Here is a 10,157-nt window from a genome sequence, read left to right as displayed (position 1 = left end):
CTTGGCTCACTGCAACCTCCACCTCCTGGGTTCAAATGATTCTCCTGCCTCAGCCTCTGCAGTAGCTGGGACTGTCGGCGCCCGCCACCATATCCAGCTAATTTTTTGTATTTTTAGTAGAGACGGGGTTTCACCCTGTTAGCCAGGATGGTCTCTATCTCCTGACCTCATAATCCGCCTGCCTCGGCCTCCCACAGTGCTGAGATGACAGGTGTGAGCCATCGCGCCCAGCCTGATATCTTATTGTTACAGGTTTCTAACTTAATTCCACTGTGGTCAGAGAACATATTCCCTTTGGGAGGCCAAGGTGGGCGGATCACGAGGTCAAGAGTTCGAGATCAGCCGGGCCAACCGGTGAAACCCCGTCTCTACTAAAAATACAACTTAGCTGGGCGTGGTGGCACGCAACTGTAATCCCAGCTACTCGGGAGGCAGAGGCAGGAGAATCATTTGAACCCGGGAGGCAGAGGTTGCAGCAAGCCAAGATTGAGCCATTGCACTCCAGCCTGGGCGACAAGGGCAAAACTCCGTCTCAAAATAAATAAATAAATAATGAAAGAGAACATATTGTCTACCACTTAAACTATTTTAAATTAATTGAGCTTTGGTTTATGGCCCAGCATGTGATCTGTATTGGGGAACAAATTGTGTGCGCTTGAAAAAAATGTTTATTCTGGCTGAGTGCAATGGCTCATGCCTGTAATCCCAGCACTTTGGGAGGCCGAGGCAGGTGGATCCCTTGAGGCCAGGAGTTGGAGACCAGCTTGGGCAACATGGCAAAACCCTGTCTCTACAAAAAAAAATTTTTTTTTTTTTTTGAGACGGAGTCTCGCTCTGTCGCCCAGGCTGGAGTGCAGTCGCGCGATCTTGGCTCACTGCAAGCTCCACCTCCCGGGTTCACGCCATTCTCCTGCCTCAGCCTCCCGAGTAGCTGGGATTACAGGTGCCCGCCACCACACCCGGCTAATTTTTTGTATTTTTAGTAGAGACTGGGTTTCACCGTGTTAGCCAGGATGGTCTTGATCTCCTGACCTTGTGATCTGCCTGCCTCGGCCTCCCAAAGTGCTGGGATTACAGGCATGAGCCACCACGCCCAGCCCAAAAAAATTTTAAAAATTAGGTGGGTGTAGTGGTGCGCGCCTGAACTCCCGTTAGAAACCATGAAGCTGTTGTTGGTCCTCCCATCTTGGCCTCCCACAGTGCTGGGATTACAGGCCTGGCCACGGCCCCCAGCCCTGGACCCCATTGTTTCTACTGGGAAGTTATGCCATTCAGTTGTTCCCTGGACTGTAATGTGTTCTTTCTCTGTCTGCTTTCAATATTTTCTCTATAAGTTTGTTTTCCAGCAGTTTGACTATGATGTACTTGGTTATGGTTTTCTTTGCATTGATTCTTGTTAAGGTTCACTAAGCTGCTTGAATCTGTAAATCAATGTCTTTCACCGATTTTAGAATTTGGGGTATTTCTTCACAAATTTTTTTCTGTCTCAGTTTGTCTTCCCTGTCCTCTTGGAGTTCCACGTGTACACACGCTAGACCTCTTTCTTTTTCTTTTTTTTTGAGACGGAGTCTCACTCTGTTGCCCAGGCTGGAGTGCAGTGGCGGGATCTCAGCTCACTGCAAGCTCCACCTTCCCGGTTCACACCATTCTCCTGCCTCAGCCTCCTGAGTAGCTGGGACTATAGGTGCCCACCACTGCGCCTGGCTAAATTTTTTTTTGTATTTTAAGTAGAGACGGGGTTTCACCATGGTCTCGATCTCCTGACCTCAGGTGATCCGCCCGCCTTGGCCTCCCAAAGTGCTGGGATTACAGGCGTGAGCCACCGCGCCCGGCTAGACCTTTCACCTCTGCTAAGGTCACTGCAGGGAGATCCAGAAGAGTGGGCTCCTCCTACAAGGAGGGGTCCAGCAGCCTCAGTCCCATCGGCCAGCCCAGGTACACTGCTGAGGGACGCCAAGGGGAGCGCTCTAAGCAGAGAGCAACTTTTGGGCCTCCTGTCCCGGCAGCCATCTCTGTCCCTGTCACCTTTGTTCCCACCCCTTGGAAGGGACAAGGACATCTGCTGCGGTTCCGCGCTCCAGTGCTGCTGGACTCACCCCAGACTCCCTGCAGGCCGAGTGCTGTACGGTCACTGCCCATGCCCTTCATCTTCCAGCTCACTCGCACCCACACCCAGGACAGGCGTTCATTTGCTCAGACAAAATGGAGATAAATAAGAACCACCGCTGGGTGTGCTGGTGCTGGCCTGTAATCGCCTGGGAGACTGAGGCAGGGGGATCCTTTAATCCCAGGAGGCCAACGCTGCAGGTAGCCACCATGTTCCCACTACACTCCAGCCTGGGCGACACTGCAAGACCCTGTCTCAATAAAAAAAAAAAAAAAAGAAAAAGAGGAAAAAATAAACTGCCATCTGCTGAATGTAAAACAACAACAAAAAACTGGACTGAATGTAAAACGACAAAAAAACTGAACCATCATTCCCAGCACTTCGGGAGGCCGAGCCAGGCGGATCACCTGAGGTCAGGAAATCAAGACCATCCTGGCCAACATGGTGAAACCCCATCTCTACTAAAAAATACAAAAATTAGCCGGGCGTCATGGCGTCCACCTGTAATCCCGGCTACTCAGGAGGCTGAGGCAGGAGAATCGCTTGAACCTGGGAGGCGGAGGTTGCAGTGAGCTGAGATCACGCCATTGCACTCCAGCCTGGGGGACAAGAGTGAGACTTTGTCTCAAAAAAGAAAAAGTGTGGGGAAAAGAAGAAAGATGAGATTGTTACTGTGACTATGTAGAAAACTCCATTTTGATCTGTACTAAGAAAAATTGTTTCTGCTTTGAGATGCCGTTAACCTGTAATTTTAGCACAACCCTGTGCTCACAGAAACATGTGTTGAATCGAAGTTTAATAGATTCAGGGCCGTGCAGGATGTGCCTTGTTAACAATATGTTTGCAGGCAGTGTGCTTGGTAAAAGTCATCGCCGTCCTCCATTCTTTATTAACCAGGGACACAGTGCACTGCGGAAGGCCGCAGGGACCTCTGCCCGAGAAAGCCTGGGTATCGTCCAAGGTTTTCCCCCACTGAGACAGCCTGAGATATGGCCTTGTGGGAAAGTAAAGACCTTACCATCCCCCACGCTCCACACCCGGAAAGGGTCTGTGCTGAGGAGGAGGAGTGAAGGAGAGAGGCCTCTTTGCAGTTGAGATAAGAGGAAGGCTTCGGTCTCCTGCTTGTCCCTGGGAATGGAATGTCTTGTAAAGCCAACCATTCGTTCTATTCTGAGATAGAAAACCGCCCTGTGGCTGGTGGCAAGATATGCTGGCAGCAATACTGCTCTGTTACTCTTTGCTACACTGAGATGTTTGTGTGAAGTGAAACATAAATCTGGCCTATGTGTACATCCAGGCACAGTACCTTCCCTGGAACTTATTCATGATACAGATTCCTTTGCTCACGTTTCCCTGCTGACCTTCTCTCCATCTGTTGCCCTGCTACACTCCCCTCGCTAAGATAGTAAAAATAATGATCAATAAATACTGAGGGAGCTCAGAGACCAGCGCAGGTGCAGGTCCTTGCGTGCTGAGTGCGCCAGTACCCGGGGCCCACCGTTCCTTCTCTATACTTTGTCTCTGTATCTTGTTTCTTTTCTCAGTCTCTCGTCCCACCTGACGAGAAATACCCACAGGTGTGGAGGAGCACGCCCCCTTCAAAAAGGGTATGTACTTCCTACTTTTTTGGGTTGGAAAATGACCTTTGCTTTTTTTTTTTTGAGACAGAGTCTTGCTCTGTTTGTCACCCAGGCTGGAGTGCAGTGGTGTGATCTTGGCTCACTGCAACCTCCACCTCCCGGGTTCAAGTGATTCTCGTGCCTCAGCCTCCCAAGTAGCTGGGACTACAGGCGCGTGCCAGTTTTTCGTATTTTTAGTAGAGACGGGTTTCACCATATTAGCCAGGCTGGTCTTGAACTTCTGACCTCGTGATCCACCCACCTCTGCCTCCCAAAGTGTTGGGATTACAGGTGTGAGCCACCATCCCCAGCCCTTGAAGGATTTAATTATTAATTTTTTTTTTTTTTTTTTTTTGAGATGGAGTCTCGCTGTGTCCCCCAGGTTGGAGTGCAGTGGCGCAGTATTTTTTTTTTTTTTTTGTTTTTTATAGAAAGGGGTTCACCGGTTAGCAAGTGGTTCCATCCCTGACCTCGTGATCCGCCCACTTGGCCAGGCGTGAGCCACCGCGCCGGGCCTAATTAATTAATTTTTGAGATGGGGTCTCGCTCAGTCACCCAGGCTGAAGTGCAGTGGTGCGATCTTGGCTCACTGCAGCCTTGACCTCCTGGGCTCAAGAGATCTTCCTGCCTCAGGCTGTGGAGTAGCTGGGAGTACAGACACACATGCCACCATGCCTGGCTACAGTTTTTTTTTATAGTGACAAGATATATATATATATATATTTAGAATTAGGCAGCTGGACTCAGTGTAGATGATCCCAATTTTGTTGGCAACATCCAACGCATCGTAATCAGGAGCCAGTCGGACACACGCCGCCTTCTCTCCATCAGGAGGAATCAGGGTGGTGACCTTGGCCACATCACCGTCATGGCGCTTCTTCACAGCCTGTTTGATCTGGCGCTTCTGGCTTTAACATCCACAGTGAACACAAGCGTGTTGTTTTCTTCTGTCGTCTTCACGGCCGACTCAGTGGTCAGCAGAAACTTGATGATAGCACAGTGGTCAAGCTTCTTTCTCCTGGGGGCGCTCTTCCGAGGATATTGGGGCTGCCTCTGGAGTTGCGGTGTCTTGGGCCGCTGGAAGGTGAGTGACGTGCGGGTCTCCTTTTTTATGTGGCTGTGGACACCTTTCAACACTGCCTTCGTGGCCTTTAAAGACTTCGCTTTGGCTTCGGCTTTAGAAGAGGCAGGAGCTTCCTTCTTTGCTTTCGGCGCCATCTTGTGAAAAGGCCAATTTTTTTTTTTTTTTTTGTATTTTTTTTTGTGTAGAGACTGGGTTTCACCATGTTGCCTAGGCTTGGAAAATGACCTTTTTTTTTCATGAAAGAATAATAATGCATGATAGTTGAGCCTAAAAAAAAAACCCAGAACTCTGGGGAAACTATTTCTGTCTGTGAAACTCTGATGTCTGGGTACCTCTGGTGTGGTTCATGCTGACAGCTTAGGGCACTGGGTCAGAAAGACAGGGTTACAGTCTGCACCCCTCCTGCCTGACCACAGAGTGAGAGAGACCCATCTGCTGCCCTTAGGAAACTCGGGGCGGAGTGGGAAGACAGGGTCTCCCACGTCTACCAGGTGGCCATGAGCAGACAGAGGGAAACTGCTTTCAACCTGCAGAGCCTGGGAGAGTGTCCACAGAGAGAGAGGGGTCCTCACACAGTCTTACACACAGGAAGCATTTGGAGGAGGTGCACAGGGTGGTTACTTGGAGAAAATTGGATTACAGCTTTTTTTTGCTTTTATTTAACTTTTGATATTTTTATCCAAGACAACTATAATCATGCTTATTGCTGCTGGGCGAAGAGCACACCGACTGTGGAAAGCTGCTCCCACACCCAGCAACCCTCCCCTCTGGCCAGGCTGCAGGCAGCTGGAGTCCACCCTCACCCAGGCTCACTAGAGGGGGACCTGGGGAGGGGGCTTGAGGGTCTTCCTGTTTGTTTGGAAATACGATGCGTCCATGTTATCCAGCAACTGGATTTTTCCACTTTACTAATATTCCTTCTGAAGACACATTTATAGACCTATCTAAAAGTTGCTTAAAAATTCAGAGTAGGCCGGGCGTGGTGGCTCACGCCTGTAATCCCAGCACTTTGGGAGGCTGAGTCGGGCAGATCATGAGGTCAGGAGATCGAGACCATCCTGGCTAACATGGCGAAACCCCGTCTCTACTAAAAATACAAAAAATTAGCCAGGTGTGTTGGCGAGCGCCTGTAGTCCCAGCTACTCGGGAGGCTGAGGCAGGAGAATGGCGTGAACCCGGGAGGCGGAGCTTGCAATGAGCTGAGGTTGTGCCACTGCACTCCAGCCTGGGCGACAGACCGAGACTCCGTCTCAAAAAAAAAAAAAAAATTAATAATAATAGTAATAATAATAAAAAGAGAAAAAACCAGGCCAGGCGCGGTGGCTCATGCCTGTAATCCTAGCACTTTGGGAGGCCGAAGCGGGTGGATCACGAGGTCAGGAGATCGAGACCATCCTGGCTAGCTTGGTGAAACCCCGTCTCTACTAAAAATACAAAAAAAAATTAGCCGGGCGTGTTGGCGGGCGCCTGTAATCACAGCTACTCAGGAGGCTGAGGCAGGAGAATTGCTTGAACCCGGGAGGTGGAGGTTGCAGTGAGCCAAGATCACACCATTGCGCTCCAGCCTGGGCGACAGAGCGAGACTCTGTCCAAATAAATAAATAAATAAATAAATAAAATATTTAAAAAATAAAACAGGTGAGAGAGCTCCATGTAGGGCAATGCCCTCCCTACATGGGTGTAACAGCCATAGGGCTGGGACAGAATTCGGCTGTCCTGATCCCCCCGCTGTCCCACCCTGCAGGTGTCTTTTTGAGCACCTTCTACAAGGACCATCCAGCATATCTACAGGAATGTTCCAGAAATCCACGGCCGTGCTCAGCCCTGATTCCTCATTCCACCTCATCCTCAGTCAGGCTCTGGGGCCCTCAGAGTGGTGACACTCCAAGAGTGAAACCAGATAGGCAGTCCGTGCTTTGGATGGAGAGAGGCTTTGCCCAGAGTCTGGCAGTGAGACCCAGACGCAGTTCCAGCGCTGGCCTCTGAGAGGCAGTATAGCCCCATGCACCACCAGAGCCCGTGAAGCCCAGCTCTGGCTGGAGGTGATACCGCTCTGCACCTCCCTGGCTGGTGGTTGTATTAGTCATCTATGCTGCATAACAAATACCCCACGGCTTCGTGATGTAAGCAGCACACGTTCATTATCTTCCAGGTTCTGTGGACAGGAGGCTGGGTGGGGCTTAGCAGGGAGACTCTGAGTCAGAGGCTGTCACAGGCTGTGGTCAAGGTGTCAGCCACGCTGAGGTTATCCCAAGGCTTGACTGAGGGAGGATGTGCTTGTTTTTTTTTCCAGACAGGGTCTCGCTCTGTTGCCCAGCCTGGAGGGCAGTTGAACAGTCTCAGCTCACTGTTCCCTCTGCTTCCCAAGTTCAAGCGATTCTAGAGTCTCAGACTCCCGAGTAGCTGGGACTACAGGCGTGTCACATCCCACCAAGCTAATTTTTGTATTTTTGGTAGAGACGGGGTTTCATCATGTTGGCTGGGCTGGCCTCAAACTCTTGACCTCAAGTGATCTGCCCACCTTGGCCTAGCTAGGTGCTGGGATTACAGGTGTGAGCCACTGCGCCAGGCCCACTTTTTTTTTTTTTTAAGAGATGGGATCTCGCTCTGTTGTCCAGCCTAGAGTGCAGTGGCACAATCACCGCTCACTGCAGCCTCAACCTCCTGGGCTCCAGCAATCTTCCTGCCTCAGCCTCCTGCAGATTCATTTCTAAGCCCACCTATGTTACTTTTGGCCAGAAACATCAGTTCCTTGTCATGGGGGCCTCTCCACACACAGGGCTGCTCACAACAGGGGAGCTGCTTCTCCCAGGAGGTGGCGGAGCAGCAGCAGATGCAGTCTTTGGTGACCAGACTGTGAAAGTGACACTCCATCTCTTTTGCTGTGTCAGAAGTCAGTCACCAGGAACGGTCCACACTCAAGGGGTAGGCATTACACAAGGAAATAAACTGGGTTGTGCTTTTCTTGTTGAGTTACGAGAGTTCTTTTTTGTTTTGTTTTGAGACAGGGTCTCATTCTGTTGCCCAGGCTGAGTGCAGTGCTGCGATCACAGCTGAATCCAGCCTGGACCTCTTGGGCTCAAGCAATCTTCCCACCTCAGCCTTCCCAGTAGCTGGAAATATAGGTGCACACCAACACGCCCTGTTAATTTTGTATTTTTTTGTAGAGACGGGTTTCACTACGTTTCCCAGGCTGGTCTCAAACTCCTGGCCTCAAGTGATCCTCCAACCTCTGCCTCCCACAGTGCTTAGAGTACAGGTGTGAGCCATCCCATCACGCCTGGCCAAGAGAGCTATTTATTTATTTATTGAGACAGAGTCTTGCTCTGTCTCCCAGCCTGCAGTGCCATAACACAATCTCAGCTCACAGCAACCTCTGCCTCTCGGGGTTAAGCAATTCTCCTGCCTCAGCCTCCCAAGTAGCTTGTATTACAGGCACCTGCCACGAAGCCCGGCTAATTTTGTATTTTAAGTAGAGACAGGGTTTCTCCATGTTGGTCAGGCTGGTCTCAAACTCCCAACCTCAGGTGATCCACCTGCCACAGCCTCCCAAAGTGCTGGGAGGACAGGCATGAGCCACCTCGTCCGGCCCAGCATAATTTTTTTTTTCTTTTTTTGAGATGGAGTCTTGCTCTTTCACCCAGTCTGGAGTGCAAGGGCACGATTTCAGCTCACTGCAACCTCTGCCTCCCAGGTTCAAGGGATTCTCCTGCCTCAGCCTCCCGAGTAGCTGGGATTACAGCTGCATCCCACCACACCCAGCTAACTTTTTGTATTTTTAGTAGAGACAGGGTTTCGCCATGTTGGCCAGTCTGGTCTCGAACTCCTGACCTCAGGCGATACACCCACCGCAGCTTCCTAAAGTGCTGGGATTACAGGCGCAAGCCACTGTGCCCAGCCTCAGCATGTTTTTAATATGCAAAATAAAATACACAGAAATAAAAATATTAAAAAACTATAATGAAATACAATTATCAAAATATTGTAGGCCAGGCCAGGCGCAGTGGCTCACGCCTGTAATCCCAGCACTTTAGGAAGCTGCGGTGGGTGGATCGCCCGAGGTCAGAAGTTCGAGACCAGACTGGCCAACATGGTGAAACCCTGTCTACAGGAAAAATACAAAAAATGAGCTGGGTGTGGTGGTGGGCACCTGTAATCCCAGCTACTCGGGAGGCTGAGGCAGCAGAATTGCTTGAACCCAGGAGTTGGGGGTTGCAGTGAGCTGAGATCGTGGCATTGCACTCCAGCCTGGCGACAGAGTGAGATGATGTCTCATCAACAAACAAACAAACAAAATATTTCAGGCAGCCGGGCGTGGTGGCTCACACCTGTAATCCCATCACTTTGGGAGGCCAAGGCGGGTGGATCACAAGGTCAAGAGATCGAGACCATCCTGGCCAACATGGTGAAACCCCGTCTCTACTAAAAATACAAAAATTAGCCGGGTGTGGTGGGACGTGCCTGTAATCTCAGCTACTCAGGAGGCTGAGGCAGGAGAATCGCTTGAGTCGGGGAGGCAGAAGTTGCAGTGAGCCGGGATTATGCCACTGCACTCCAGCCTGGCAACAGAGTGAGACTCCATCTCAAAAACAAAAACAACATATTTTAGGCCAAGTGCAGTGGCCCAGGCCTGTTTTCCTAGTTACTGGGGAGGCTGAGGCAGGAGGATTGCTTGAGGCTGGGAGGTGAAGGCTGCAGTGAGCTATGACTGCACCACTGCACTCCAGCCCAGGTGACAGAACAAGACCCTGTTGCTAAAAAAACAAAAATAAAACATTAAAAAATGTACGATATAGTGGCCGGGCGTGGTGGCTCATGACTGTAATCCCAGCACTTTGGGAGGCCAAGGCGGGCCGATCACAAGGTCAGGAGATCGAGACCATCCTGGCTAACATGGTGAAACCCCGTCTCTACTAAAAATACAAAAAAAAAAAATTAGCCAGGCGTGGTGGCGGGCGCCTGTAGTCCCAGCTGGAGGCTAAGGCAGGAGAATGGCGTGAACCCAGGAGGCAGAGCTTGCAGTGAGCTGAGATCGCGCCACTGCACTCCAACCTGGGTGACAGAGCGAGACTCCCGTCTCAAAAAGAAAAAAAAACTACGATATAGTAATATCTGCTTTTTCTTTTTTGCAATAGCTTTATTGGGATACAATTGACATACTATACACTTCACTCATATATTATTTATTTATTTGTTATTATTTTTTTGAAGAGACAGGGTCTTGCTATATTGCCCTGGCTAGTCTCAAACTCCTGGGCTCATGTGATCCTCCTGCCTCAGCTTCCCAAATTGTTGGGATAATAGGCCTGAGCCATAGAGTCTAGCCTCTAAAAAGAAAGAAAGTTAC

General features: G+C 50.2%; 1 protein-coding gene and 1 pseudogene across 2 annotated transcripts in view; one reads left to right on the top strand and one right to left on the bottom strand.

The window, feature by feature from the left end:
- The window catches only part of RAB11FIP3 (RAB11 family interacting protein 3), a 107,926-nt gene that overhangs the window by 72,303 nt on the left and 25,466 nt on the right, over positions 1-10,157 (top strand). The window lies entirely within an intron of this gene.
- On the bottom strand, positions 4,398-5,547 carry LOC116462688 (large ribosomal subunit protein uL23-like; annotated as a pseudogene).

The sequence above is a fragment of the Hylobates moloch genome, unplaced genomic scaffold (assembly GCF_009828535.3).
Source record: "Hylobates moloch isolate HMO894 unplaced genomic scaffold, HMol_V3 SCAFFOLD_23, whole genome shotgun sequence".
Taxonomy (NCBI): Eukaryota; Metazoa; Chordata; class Mammalia; order Primates; family Hylobatidae; genus Hylobates; species Hylobates moloch.
The sequence above is the reverse complement of the archived record's forward strand: the minus strand, read 5'-3'. Positions and strand labels throughout refer to the sequence as shown.